At 39.3% G+C, this 14,822-nt stretch overlaps 1 non-coding gene across 1 annotated transcript; it reads left to right on the top strand.

Moving 5' to 3' along the window:
* Positions 1 to 325: 325 nt before the first annotated feature.
* Positions 326 to 429, top strand: LOC127742533 (small nucleolar RNA R71). Its single transcript, XR_008003867.1, has one exon. It is a non-coding gene; the product is annotated as a small nucleolar RNA R71 (small nucleolar RNA).
* Positions 430 to 14,822: the final 14,393 nt, after the last annotated feature.

The raw sequence follows: 14,822 nt of genomic DNA on the forward strand, positions 1-14,822 counted from the left end.
CTTTAGTACTGTTGGATGCATTTTGCAATCCATTCAGACTTTGAGAAATCATATTGACTTGCTGAGTCAACATTTTGTTCTGAGCTAATATAGAATTCAGAGCTTCAATTCAAGAACTCCCTTCCTCTGAGGCATCCCATTATTCATAGGATTCCTTTCAAAGGTGTACATGAACTGGTTATTTGCAACCATTTCAATGAGTTCCTGAGCTTCTGCAGGCATTTTCTTCAGGTGAATAGATCTACCTACAGAATGGTCCAATGACATCTTAGACAATTTAGACAGACCATCATAGAATATATCCAGGATGGTCCATTCTGAGAGCATGTCAGAATGACACTTTTTGGTCAGTTGCTTGTATCTTTCCCAAGCTTCATAGAGGGATTCACCTTCTTTCTGCCTGAAGGTTTGAATATCCACTCTAAGCTTGCTCAGCTTTTGAGGAGGAAAGAATTTGGCTAAGAAAGCTGTGACCAGCTTATCCCAAGAGTTCAGGTTATCTCTAGGTTCAGCTTATCCCAAGAGTTCAGGCTATCTCTAGGTTGAGAGTCCAACCATATTCTAGCTCTGTCTCTTACAGCAAAAGGGAAAAGCATAAGCTTGTAGACCTCGGGATCAACTCCATTGGTCTTAACAGTATCACAGATCTACAAGAATTCAGTTAAGAACTGAAAAGGATCTTCTGATGGAAGTCCATAAAAATTACAATTCTATTGCATCAGAGAAACTAATTGAGGCTTAAGCTCAAAATTGTTTGCTCTAATGGCAGGGAATGAGATGCTTCTTCCATGGAAGTTGGAAGTTGGTATAGTAAAATCACTAAGCACCTTCCTTGCATTGTTATTGTTGTTGGGTTCGGCCATTGCTTCTTTTCGAGATTCTCTGTAAGGTTTTCTCTGGATTGTTGTGCTTTAGCTTCTCTTAGCTTCTTCTTTGGAGTCCTTTCAGGTTCAGGGTCAGCTTCCACAAGAATGTTCTTGTCCTTGCTCCTGCTCATATGAAAAAGAAGAGGACAGAAAAGAAGAGAAATCCTCTATGTCACAGTATAGAGATTCCTTTATATGAGTAGAAGAGAAGAAGAATAGAGGAGGAAAAATTCGAACACAAAGAGAGAAGAGAAATTCAAAAATTATTTTGAAAAATGGGTTAGCAATTTTCGAAAAAGTTAGAAGAGATAAAATTAGAATTTAAATCAATTAGTTAATTAAAGAGATTTTTTTTTGAAAAAGAGGGAGGTGATTTTCGAAAATTAGAAGAGAGAGAATTAGTTAGGTAGTTTTGAAAAATATTTTTGAAATTAATTTTGAAAAGATAAGAAGTTAGAAAAAGATATTTTGAAATTAAAGTTTGAAAAAGATATGATTTGAAAAAGATATGTCTGAAAAGATATGATTGAAAAGATATGATTGAAATTTATTTTGAAAAAGATTTAATTTTTAAAATCAGAATTAATGACTTGACTCACAAGAAATCAAAAGATATGATTCTAAAATTTAAAGTTTGAATCTTTCTTAACAAGAAAGTAACAAATTTGAAATTTTTGAATCAAAACATTAATTGTTAGTATTAATTTCGAAAAATATGAGGTAAAATTAGGAAAAATATTTTGAAAAGTTTTGAAAAAGATTTTTGAAAATTTTCAAAAAATAAAGGAAAAGAAAAAAAATGAAAAAGATTTGATTTTGAAAACGATTTTGAAAAGATAAAAATTTTTGAAATTGAAATCTTGACTTGACTAACAAGAAATAACTTATTTTAAAAATTTTTGACTAAGTCAACCCAAAGATTTCAAAATTTATGAGTGAAATAAAGAAAAGATATTTTTTTATTTTTTTGAATTTAATGAGGAAAGAGAAAAACCACAAAATGACTCAACACATAAAAATTTTGGATTAAAACAAAAGATGTATGCAAGAACACTATGAATGTCAAGATGAACACCAAGAACACTTTGAAGATCATGATGAATATCAAGAACTTATTTTTGAAAAATTTTCAAGAAAAGAAAAACATGCAAGACACCAAACTTAGAGATTTTTCATGGTTAGACACTATGAATTCAAAAATGCATATGAAAAACAACAAAAGACACAAAACAAGAAAATATGAAGATCAAACAAGGAGACTCATTAAGAACAACTTGAAGATCATGAAGAATGCAATGCATGAATTTTCGAAATTTTTTTAAAAAAAATTAAAACATGAAATTGACACCAAACTTAAAAATTGACACTAGACTCAAACAGGAAACACAATATTTTTTTGGTTTTTATGATTTTATTAAATTTTTTTTGTATTTTTTTCGAGAATTATTTAGGAAAAAGAAAATAAGAAACTCAAAATTTTTAATAAGAATTCCAGGAATCATGCAATGTTAGTCTAAAGCTTCAGTCTAAAAAGATTACACATGGCTAGCCAAGCTTTAGCAAGACATTACATACAACAGCCAAATTGATGGGAATCAATTAGCTCCTGTGATGATAAAAGCATCATCCGAAACACTAGAATTCATTCTTAAAAATTCTAAAGACAAAATAAAAAAGAAAATTACATAATCTAAGCAACAAGATGAACCGTCAATTGTCCAAACTCGAACAATCCCCGGCAGCGGCGCCAAAAACTTGGTGCACGAAATTGTGATCTCTGACAACAGGGTGTAACACGCCAGTCTCATGGCGTGGCACGCTAGTAGTGTTTTTCAGAGGAGGAATTAAAGGACCAGTGAACTCAGGCGTGCCACTTGGGAGATGAGGCGTGGCACGCCAGCAAAAAGATGAAGCAAATGAAGGGCGTGACATGCCAGTCTCATGGCATGGCACGCTGGTAGTATTTTCAAGAGAGGAAGAAGATGAGCCAATGAACTCAGGCGTGCCACTTGGATGACGAGGCGTGGCACGCCGGCAAGGGAGTGAAGCTTTAAGAAGGGCGTGGCACGCCAAACCCTGGGCGTGCCATGCTGGCACAAATTTCCAGAAGCATAGAGATAAGGAAGAGGACCTTGGGTGTGCCACTTTGGCTCGAAGGCGTGGCACGCCAAGTTACTTGGCCATTTAAAATGTCCTGGGCGTGCCAGTTAGGCTCGAAGGCGTGGCACGCCAGGGGTAAAATAGAGGACGGCGTGCTACTTGAATGGAGCGGCGTGGCACGCCAAATCAGAAACAGAAGGAGCGTGACATGCCAAAGAAGCGCCAGTCACACACCAGCTGGATGATCACATTTGTTGAGTTTCTTTTCCCTCAAAATTGTAATTTTATTTTCACTTTTGTAACTTTCTTTTATTTTCTAGATCTAGGAGTAGTATACATACCCTTGGAAGTATTGGAAAAGGGGTTAGCAAGTCACAGAGTTTAGTTTTGGGATTTCACTTTTTAATTTTCACACTTCATCTCTTCCATCTTTTGTACTTTCTCTCTGAGCTATGAGTAGCTAAATTCCCTCTCATTGAGAGAGTAAGCTCTATTGTACTTGATGGATTAATGATAGTGAATTTCTTCTTCTCTTCATCTTTTCTTTGATTTGCTAGAAGGAATTTCGATTTTCATGCTTAGTGTTTAATTAACTTAGAAAAGAGATTGAATGTAAAATGGGTTTCATGGGAACCTTGGAAAAGGAAACATGAAACCATGCTAGAAATCCCTTTTCACACTTGAGTAGAATCTGGGTTTTGGTGTTTGGATATGGTGACATACAATCCTCCCTCTACCTGGACCTATGATGATGTGTGGTATAATCAGGGGCCAAGCATATCTCTCTTCATGAGCAATTAGACTAAGGAATTGGCTATTAATCAAGATCTGAGAGATTGAGGGATTGGGGTAGAATCAATCATGATTGCCAAGAGGTCAATGAGTTGCATGATTGAAGAGGATATGAGCTGGATTTAATCCAAAGAGACAATATCTCTTGATCTCAATGAATTTCGCCATTCTTATCTCTCACATTCTTTTATAGCTTTACTTACATTCTACAAAATCCCATTCCCTTTTACATTCCTGTTATTTCCATTTTTGCATTTTATTGCTTTCTTTTATTCCTTTGCCATTTATGTTTCTGCCATTTATAATTCTGCACTTACAACTTATTATGTTGAGCTTGACTAATTCACCAATCAATTAAAATTGCTCAAATTTACCAATCACTGTGGATACGATCCCACTCCACTGTGGGTTAATACTTGACGATAATTTTGGTGCGCTTGCTAAGAGCGGATTCATCAATATTATTGGGAAAAGGTAGTGAATTCCGCCCATCAAGTTTTATGGCACCGTTGCCGGGGATTGGTTTGAATTTGACAATGATTAAACTGATTGGAGAGCTAGATTAAGCATTTTTTTATTTTTATTTTTTTTCTCCTTAATTGTTTTCTTATTCATTTCCTAGTGTAACCATTAAATTCCTTTCTAATCTCTGTTTTTCTTTCTTGTCTTTCTTAGATTTCTTTAGCTATTCATTGTTTATACTTTCACTCTTCTAACTGTTTGATTAATTGCATCACTCAAGCTAATCACTAATTTTAACTAAGGAGATTCCTTCACTTGCTCTTTTCTTGCTGTGTGTTGACTGTATGACAGGTATAAGAGGAGAGACTTCATCCTCTTTTGATAGTGAACCTGAGAGAACCTTCCTTAGATTGAGAAGGGAGGCTAAAGGCAAGGGTATAATTGGAGAAAAACCAGTAGAAGAAGATCTAACGACCACCATGGAAGACGAAGTGCACAAAGATGTTGGAGGAGGAGCTGGAAATCAAGCTGGGCAAGAGAAGAGAGTCTTAGGCTCCTATATCTACCCAAATCCAGGAAACTGTGGCAACAGCATCCTCAAGCCAACAATCCATGGCAACAACTTTGAGTTGAAACCTCAACTCATCACACTAGTCCAGAATAACTGCTCATATGGAGGAGGTGCTCAAGAAGATCCAAATCAACATCTCAACACATTCTTGAGGATATACAATACTGTAAAGTCCAATGGTGTACACCCTGACACCTACAAACTACTTCTGTTCCCTTTCTCGCTCAGAGATAAGGCAACAAAGTGGTTAGAATCATTCCCCAAGGAGAGCCTAACCACATGGGAGGATGTTGTGAACAAATTTCTAGCGAGATTTTACCCTCCACAAAGGATCAACAGGCTAAGAGTTGAGGTGCAAACCTTCAGACAACTAGATGGTGAAACACTCTACGAAGCCTGAGAAAGGTTCAAAGATCTAACAAGAAAATTCCCACCAGATATGTTTAATGAGTGGGTGCAGCTCCACATTTTCTATAAAGGATTAACCTATGAATCGAAGAAGGTTGTGAACCACTCTTTAGGGGGTTCACTCAACAAGAAGAAGACCATTGAGGAAGCCATAGATGTCATTGAAACTGTAGCTGAGAATGACTACTTCTATGCTTCAAAAAGAGGCCAAAAGAAGGGGGTGTTGGAACTTAATTCTATGGATGCCCTGTTGGTACAAAATAAGGCAATTGCAGCACAATTGGCAGCCTTAACCAAGAAAATAGAAAACAATCAAGTTGCAGTTATCCAAGCTCAAGTACCACCCCAAGAAGAAAATGAACCAGAAGTTGAATATGAGCAAGCAAACTATGTGCACAACCCCTCTCGACCACCATATGACCCTAACTCTAAGACATATAACCCAGGATGGAAGAACCACCCAAATTTTGGGTGGAGGAGCCAACAAAATCACAACCAAGATCATAACAAACCATACCAAGCCAATCAATACCAGAATCACAACTCCAACCATCAGTCAAATAACAACAGACCTTACCACAATCCACCTCACACATCATATCCTTCCAACTAGCAAACACACCACCATTAAGACACACTAACCCTAACCTCACAACCGTGTGAAATCAAGGGTAACTTTGAGAGAGTAGAGGTCGCAATAGCACAGCTATCATCACAGCTCACAAGGGCCATTTCCACCCTCTTGGAAAGGCAAGCACAAGCTGAAAAGAAGATAGATGCCAACCAAAAAGAATACAGGTCAAATTTGAAGAACCAAGGTGTAGCAATCTCAAAGCTGGAAGCACAGTGGGGTTCTTATCCAAGCAAATCCCAATGCCTACACACACATTTCCAAGTGACACCATGGCCAACCCAAGAGAAAAGTGCAAGGCCATCACACTTAGAAGTGGAAAAGTGATAGAAGAAGCCACCCAAAATCAGGAGAACCACGAAGAAGAAGCTACAGAAAGGCCTGAAAACAGGAAGAAAGAAGAGGTCCCTAGCCCATCTTCACCAAGGTCAATCTTGAAGCCTTATGTGCCAAAGGCAACATACCTACAAAGGCTAAGGAAGGATGGGAAGGACAGCCAATTTTTCAGATTTTTGGAAATCTTCAAAAAGCTCTAAATCAACATACCGTTTGCTGAAGCACTAGAGCAAATGCCCCTCTACGCAAAGTTCCTAAAGGAGCTCATGACAAGAAAAAGAAACTGGGGAGAAAAGGAGACTGTAGTCCTAACTGAGGAATATAGTGCCATCATACAAAAGAAACTCCCCCAGAAAATGAAGGACACTGGGAGCTTCCAAATCCCCTGCATCATAGGAGATATCACTATTGAAAAGGCTTTATGTGACTTGGGGGCTAGCATCAATCTCATGTCCTTGAACATGATGAGAAGAATGAGAAGGAAGTCAAACCAACAAGAATGGCACTCTAACTGGCTGACAGGACATTCAAGTTTCCACATGGAGTGGTGGAAGATTTATTGGTAAAGGTGGAGGAATTCATCTTCCCAGCTGACTTTGTTGTGCTGGATATGGAAGAAGAGGCAAACACTTTAATTATCTTAGGAAGGCCATTCCTAAGTACTGCTGGAGCCATCATTGATGTGCAAAAAGGAGAACTAGTCTTGAGATTACATGAGGAAAAGATGATCTTCAATGTCTTCAAGGCAATGAGTTATCCCAAGGAAGCAATAGGAGAATGCATGATGGTGGACACCATAGAACAAATAGTCCAAGGAGTTTAGGAAGAAGAGTAATATGAAGGAAGTATGGAATTGGAGCAACAAGCACCACGTGAAGAACCACCACAAGGAACCATGAAAAGTTTAATCATGACAAACCACAAAGACAACAATGGAGAATATGCACCAAAACTAGATCTAAAAACCCTACCTCCAAGCTTGAAACATGCCTATCTAGGTGACAACAGCACCTACCCAGTGATCATCAACTCAAGCTTGAGTAAGGAGCAAGAAGAGGAGCTCATCCAAGTGCTGAAACAACACAAGGATGCTATAGGCTGGACACTCACAGACTTAAAAGGGATAAGTCCTTTAATGTGTATGCACAAGATCCTACTTGAGGAGGGTGCTAAGCCCTCAAGGCAACAACAAAGAAGGTTGAATCCAACCATGAATGAGGTAGTCCAGAAGGAAGTGTTGAGGTTGTGGCAAGTCGGGGTGATCTACCCCATCTCAGACAGCTCTTGGGTGAGCCCGGTACAAGTAGTTCCAAAGAAAAGGAGGAATCACTGTTGTACCAAATGAGAAGAATGAGCTGATACCAACAAGAACAGTGACTGGTTGGTGCATGTGCATCGACTACAGGGGAAGCTCAATGAAGCCACCAGAAATGACCACTTCCCCCTATCATTCATGGACCAAATGCTTGAGAGGCTGGCTAGACATGAATACTACTACTTTCTTGACGGTTATTCGGGTTACAACAAAATAGTTGTAGACCCAAAGGACCAGGAGAAAACTTTATTTACTTGTCCATATGGTGCTTTTGCTTACAGGAGGATGTCCTTTGGACTGTGCAATGCACCTGCAACATTCCAAAGGTGCATGCTCTCCATATTTTCAGACATGATTGAGAGGTTTATTGAGGTGTTTATAGATGACTTCTCTGTATTTGGTAACACATATTATGATTGCTTGCATCACTTAGCCCTGGTGCTAAAGAGATGCCAAGAAACCAACCTTGTTTTAAACTGGAAAAAATGCCATTTCATGGTTATGGAAGGAGTGGTCATTGGTCATAAAATCTCAAAGAAGGGCATAAAAGTGGACAGGGCAAAAGTAAAGGTGATTGAAAAGTTACCTCCACCTTGCAATGTCAAAGCAATTAGAAGCTTTTTGGGACATGCTGATTTCTATAGGAGGTTTATTAGAGACTTCTCTAAGGTTGCCAAGCCATTGAGCAACCTACTTGTCTCTAATGTGCCTTTTGTTTTTGATAATGAATGCATGTTAGCCTTTGAGGAGCTTAAGAATAAACTTTCCTTTGCACCTATCATAGCACGACCATGTTGGGATCTACCCTTTGAGTTGATGTGTGATGCATCAGATTTTGCTGTGGGTGCTATTTTAGGACAGAAGAAGGATAAATTGGTGCATGTCATTTATTATGCCAGCAAGGTCCTTAATAAGAATCAAAGGAACTACACCACTACAGAGAAGGAATTACTTGCCATTGTCTTTGCTTTTGATAAATTTAGATCACATCTCATTGGTTTTAAAGTGATTGTATTCACTGATCATGCAGCACTCAAATACTTGCTTACCAAACAAGAGTCCAAGCCAAGGCTAATAAGATGGATCCTGCTACTCCAAGAGGTTGACATCGAAATTAAGGATAGGAGTGGAGCAGAGAACAAAGTTGCTGACCACCTCTCAAGGATCCTACAAGAAGAAGAAGGAGCACACCATCTTATAGTGAATGAAAGCTTCTCGGATGAGCAATTGATGATGGTACAAGAGACCCCTTGGTTTGTTGACATAGCCAATTTCAAGGCCATTGGGGAACTAATAACCAACATCAACAAACACATGAGGAGAAAGCTCATCAAAGATGCCAAGTACTATATGTCTATATCTGGGATGAGCCATATTTGTTCAAAAAGTGTGCTGATGGGATCTTGAGGAGGTGTATATCCCATGGAGAAGGACAAGAGGTGCTTTGGCAATGTCATGGATCTGCATATGGAGGCCACTTTAGTGGAGAAAGAACAGCAGCCAAGGTGCTCCAATGTGAATTCTACTGGCCAAGCATTTTCAAGGATGCAAAGGACTTGGTGTCAAGGTGTGATGAATGCCAAATGGCTGGCAATCTACCCAGGAATAATGAGATGCCACAGAGATTTATAATGGAGCTAGAACTATTCAATGTATCGGGGATCGAGTTCATGGGGCCTTTCCCATCCTCCTACTCAAATAGTTATATACTTGTGGCTGTAGGTTATGTGTCAAAGTGGGTGGAGGCTATTGCCACCACCACAAATGGCAACAAGGTTGTAATGAGCTTCTTAAGAAAGAACATTTTCAACAGGTTTGGAGTTTCCAGAGCACTCATTAGTGATGGAGGGACACATTTCTGCAATAAACAAATGGAAGCACTCCTCCTCAGATATGGAGTCAAACACAAGGTGGCAACCCCTTATCATCCGCAGACCAACGGGCAAGCAGAGATTTCCAACAGGGAGATAAAAAGGATTCTTGAAAAAACTGTTGGAAGCTCAAGGAAGAATTGGTCTAAGAAGCTAAACGATGCTTTATGGGCCTACAGGATAGCCTTCAAGACCCCCATTGGGATGTCACCATACCAACTAGTATTTGGCAAGGCTTGCCACTTGCCAGTTGAACTGGAGCATAAAGCCTACTAGTCTCTAAAACTACTGAACTTTGATGAGCGAGCTGCTGGAGAAAAGAGGCTAAGGCAACTCAACGAGCTGGAAAAATTTAGGAACCAAGCATATAAAAATGCAAAGATCTACAAAGAGAACACAAAAAGATGGCATGATCAAAAGATAGAAAGGAGGAAGTTTATTGAAGGACAAAAGGTGTTATTATACAATTCTAGACTTAGGTTCTTCCCTGGGAAGCTTAAGTCTAGATGGTCTGGACCCTTCACTATCATCAAAGTGTACCCCTATGGTCAAGTGGAGCTCATGGAGGACAAAACACAGAGAACCTTCACTACAAATGGCCATAGACTCAAGCATTACCTGGGGGACTCACTGGATGAAAGGAGAGTGAGCTACCACCTCAACTGAAAAAGGAAGAACGTCAAGCTAGTGATGATAAAGAAGCGCTAGTTGGGAGGCAACCCAACACTTTATATCCTTTTGATTTATTACTTTATTAGAAGTAGATTGTGAATATTAGCTTAGGAAGTTAATTTCAGTTTTGATAGTTAAGATAGCTTTATGAGTTAATTTGTCTCCTATTTTTGGAGGTGCAGCTGGATGAAAGCATTTACTAATGATGATGAGTGATTGGGCTAAGAACTAGCTAAAAAGCTAAGTTTGGTGTGGCCACTCACCAACTTGATCTAGGCTTACAACCATTTGGATCAATTAAATTTTTAAGGAGTAAGCCCAGAGATTAAGTTTGGTGTGGCCACTACCATACGAGAATCAATCAGCAAGCCCAATACCACTCAAATTGGAAGCATTTAATACATTGGTGGAGGCTTGAATGAGAATTTTAATGTGTTCAGGGGAGATTAGAAGCAAAGAATGTGAAAGGATTGGAATTACTTCTTCCCCATGAACACATTAAAAACCTAATGATGAACCCAATTTATTGAGATGTAAATGAATTAAGTTTGGTGTCCCAAGGGACACCCATAAGTTGCAACTCCATTCACTAGCATTGAAAAGAAATGTGGAGGATCATTTTGTCATTACTGATGGGGTTTTCGGTTTCTTTTTTTTAGGAGATTGAATGGGGCCCACTTGATAGATAACAAAGAGGTCAAAGTGTACTTACACTTTGGAACTCAACATATTCAGAGGGCACAGTGGGATAAGGGTTGGCGCCTCTTCCCACGCTAGGCGCCACTCCCCAAGTGGAAAACATTGAATTCCCTTCTTTTCCTACCTTTCGAACCACACCTTTCACCCCTATAAATCCCCTACCCTTCCCATTCCCTCCCACTTCAGAACCCATTCTATACACAAAACAAACTCACAAAGACCTTTCTTTTTTTTCTTTTCTCGTTCTTCTTTCTCTCTATCTTTTTACTTGATTGGTACAATCAAGTGCTAAGTTTGGTGTTGGGGCAAAACTTTGTTTTGCTTGTGTTTCTTTGCAACACTCTATTAATATCTCAGAACCCTCAAACACCCTCTCTCTCTCTCTCCACCCAATGGCACCACCAAGATCCTCAACCTCAAAGAAAAGAAAGACCAAAGAACCAACCTCAGGTTTCTCAAGCTCAAACTTCAATGAGTACAAATTCCTCTCAGCATTCAACCAAAACCAATTCTATGGTTGGGTGAGTGAGAGGGAGATCATCCCAGAGGTCGGCTTCCAACTAGGAAGAAATGAGCACCTTGAGATCAACAACAGGGGCTGGGCACTCTTCTGCAACCCACCAAAGAAAGTGGTGGAAGGAGTGGTAAGGGAGTTTTATGCCAATGCCGTGCCACAGCCAGGGCAAACTTATGGGTATATTAGCTATGTAAGGGGAAAGTCCATTGACTATAGTCCCTCTAACATAGAAAGGGTGCTGATGGTGAAAAGGATCAACTCCACTCGGAGTTATGAGGAGAGGATGAAGCAACCAGACCCAGGATTTGATGAAATCCTGAATGAAATATGTGTGCTAAATGTGCAGTGGATCAATGATAAAGATGAAAAACCTAACCAGCTGAGGAGAAGGGACTTGAGTCCCTAAGCTAGGGGGGGTTAGACTTTGTGAGAAGATCTTTGATCCCTACATCAAACACATCTGAGGTGACCAAGGAGAGGGCTGTACTTATATACAGTATAATGAAGGGAGAGAAAGTGAATGTTGGGGAGTTGATTGCCAACAACATCAACAAGATACTGAAAAGTACTAACGAGAGCACAAGATTGGCATTCCCCAGCATCATACAAGAGCTATGTGATGACGCTAGTGTTGAGAAGGTGATTGATGAGGTGTTGGTGAAGCAAGATAAACCTATAACTGCCAAGAAGATGGCTGATAAACCACTATTTTATGGTTTATCTTGTGCTCAATTGAGTGGATTTTATCAACTCTTTACCCACTTATTCATAATATTTGCATAGTTTTATATTTCCTTCCTGATTTTGTACTATGATTGAAAACGTGCTTCTTTGATCTTATATTTGCTTATTATTAATCCTCTCTTATTACCATTAGATGCCTTGATATGTGTGTTAAGTGATCTCAGAGATTACAGGGCAGGAATGGCTCAGAGGATGGAAAGGAAGCATGCAAAAGTGGAAGGAATACAAGAAGTTGGAGAAATTGCTAAGCTGTCCAGCCTGACCTCTTTGCACTCAAACGGCTATAACTTTAGCTATAGAGGTCCAAACAACGCGGTTTCAGTTGCGTTGGAAAGCTAACGTCTGGGGCTTCGATTTGATATATAATTTACCATAGCTGCCTCAACGACAGGTGACACGAACGCGTGGGTCACGCGGACGCGTGACCTGGCAGGAACACAACCCGCGCGACCGCGTGAGCCATGCGGCCGCGTCACTTTTCCGTGACCTGTACGTACCAGAATACGCTGGGGGCAATTTCTGGGCTGTTTTTAACCGAGTTTGCGGCCCAGAAAACACAGATTAGAGGCTATAAAGTGGGGGAATCCATTCATTCATGAGGAGGCTCTCATAATTCACTTTTCATGTTTTAGATGTAGTTTTTAGAGAGAGAGGTTCTCTCCTCTCTATTAGGATTAGGATTTAGGATTTCTCTTAGTTTTAGGAGTGACTCTCAATCCCAGGTTCAACGTTCTTTTACTTTATATTCGTCTTTTTACTTTCAGATGCTTCAATGCTTGTATTAGATATGTTGCCTATTTGGCTTATGCTACATTCATGTTATGATTTTCTTAATTAATATTATTTGAGGTAATTCAGATTTAAGATTGCTTTGCTCTGTTTAAGATTGCTTTCAATTTAATTTAGATATTTTTCTCCCTTTTGGCCTTGGTTAAATAATTGGTGACTCTTGAGTTATCAAACTCGTTGTTGATTGAAAATTGGAATTCTTCAAGAATTAATTCAAGTTCCAATAACTCTAGTCTTTCCCAAGGAAAGACTAGGACCTGAGGAATCAGAATTAATTCATCCACATAACTTATCTTTATAGTTAGAGGTTAACAAAGTGGGAGAAGAATCCAATTCTCTTTACAATTGATAAGGATAACCAAGATAGGACTTCCTGTTTTCGTACCTTGCCAAGAGTTTATTTTATAGTTATTTATTTATTTTATTTCTTCTTATGCAACATACTGCTCCCTAATTTCTAAAACCCCTAATTTACAAACTCATAACCAATAATAAGAACATACCTCCCTGCAATTCCTTGAGAAGACGACCCGAGGTTTGAATACTCGGTTATCAATTTCAAGGGGGTTTGTTACTTGTGACAACCAAAATGTTTGTATGAAAGGACTTTTGAAGGTTTAGAAACTATACTTGCAATGAGGATTTATCCACAAATTTCTAGACCACGCAAAAGTTCTCTCATCAAAATGGCGCCGTTGCCGGGGAATTGCAAACGTGTGCCTTATTATTGGTTATTGTAAATATTTGCTTTTTGATTTGTTTTTTTTTTATTTTTATTTGCTTTTTCGTAAATTAAGAGGTTATTGATTTTTATTTTAAAATTTTTTATCTTATCTTATCTTATTTCAAAAATCAAATTTAAAAATTTTCAATTTTCAAATTTCAAAAAAAAAAGGATTTACGCACGCGACGCGGCAGCGTCGCTAATGTGTCCGCGTCGTATGTGCGTTAAGAGGAAAAGAAATTGAACAGAGAGTTACGCAGGAGCAGGGCTGGAGGCGTGCCAAGGGCACAAATCGTCCCACGCGACCGCATCGCTGATGCGGCCGCGTCATTTGCAAAATGGCTTCCCCACGCGTCCACGTCACCCACGCGACCGCGTGGCCCTGGATTTCGACGTAACAAGGTGTATGGCCGAAAGTTGAGCTGGAATTGGGCTGGACTCGTGCTGAAAGCCCAAGCCCTACCACGCGACCGCGTGCCCCATGCGGCTGCGTCATTTTAAGAAAAAGGCCACCTGCGCGATCGCGTCGACCACGCGACCGCGTCACCCTGGATTTTGGCAATACTAAGTTTTGAACAGAGAGTTGTGCGACCGCGAGGCTGCACTTGCGCCATTAGCACAAATCAAGTCACGCGATCGCGTGCCCCACGCGTCCGCGTCGCCTAACCTTATTGCGCACCACGCAACCGCGTCACCCACGCGACCGCGTCGTCAGCGTCGCACAACCTCTCCAGATTAGTGCCAATTTTCTTATCTTTTCTTCTCCGAATCCTTATTCTTCTTATCTTTTCTTATTTCTTTCTTCTTCCTTTCTTATTTTCTCTCACTTCCATTCTATTTTATTTAATTTATTTGCATACTTTCATTCATTGCATTTTTTTATTTTGTGCATATTTTTATTTTCTTTTCTAAATTTGTTATTTTGGTGTTAAAAATTTAATTGGGAAATTATTTTCTTGTAAATTGTTATGAAATTGTTTGACAATTATATATTACTTTTTGAAGGGTTGCTTGCATGTTCAATTTCATACTTTCAATAGCTTATTTACCATACATGCTATGTGTTTGTGAAAAAGCCCACATGGCCTTATGCACTTCTGTATTATACTTTTTACTATTCAATGCTTGCTTTTCATAAACTCCCTTTACTATTTTATTAATTGAATATAATTGTCAATACAAACATGGTGATTTATTACAAGTGATGCTTGGTCTATGCTACTCATGCCCTTTTCCGGCATGCCAATAAACACCTTGCATTCACTTGTCCTTATATGCACTAGCTATTTTCAATTGATGGCTTTTCACATGTACTCGCGAGCATG

The sequence above is a fragment of the Arachis duranensis genome, chromosome 1, assembly GCF_000817695.3.
Source record: "Arachis duranensis cultivar V14167 chromosome 1, aradu.V14167.gnm2.J7QH, whole genome shotgun sequence".
In the NCBI taxonomy this organism is placed as follows: domain Eukaryota; kingdom Viridiplantae; phylum Streptophyta; class Magnoliopsida; order Fabales; family Fabaceae; genus Arachis; species Arachis duranensis.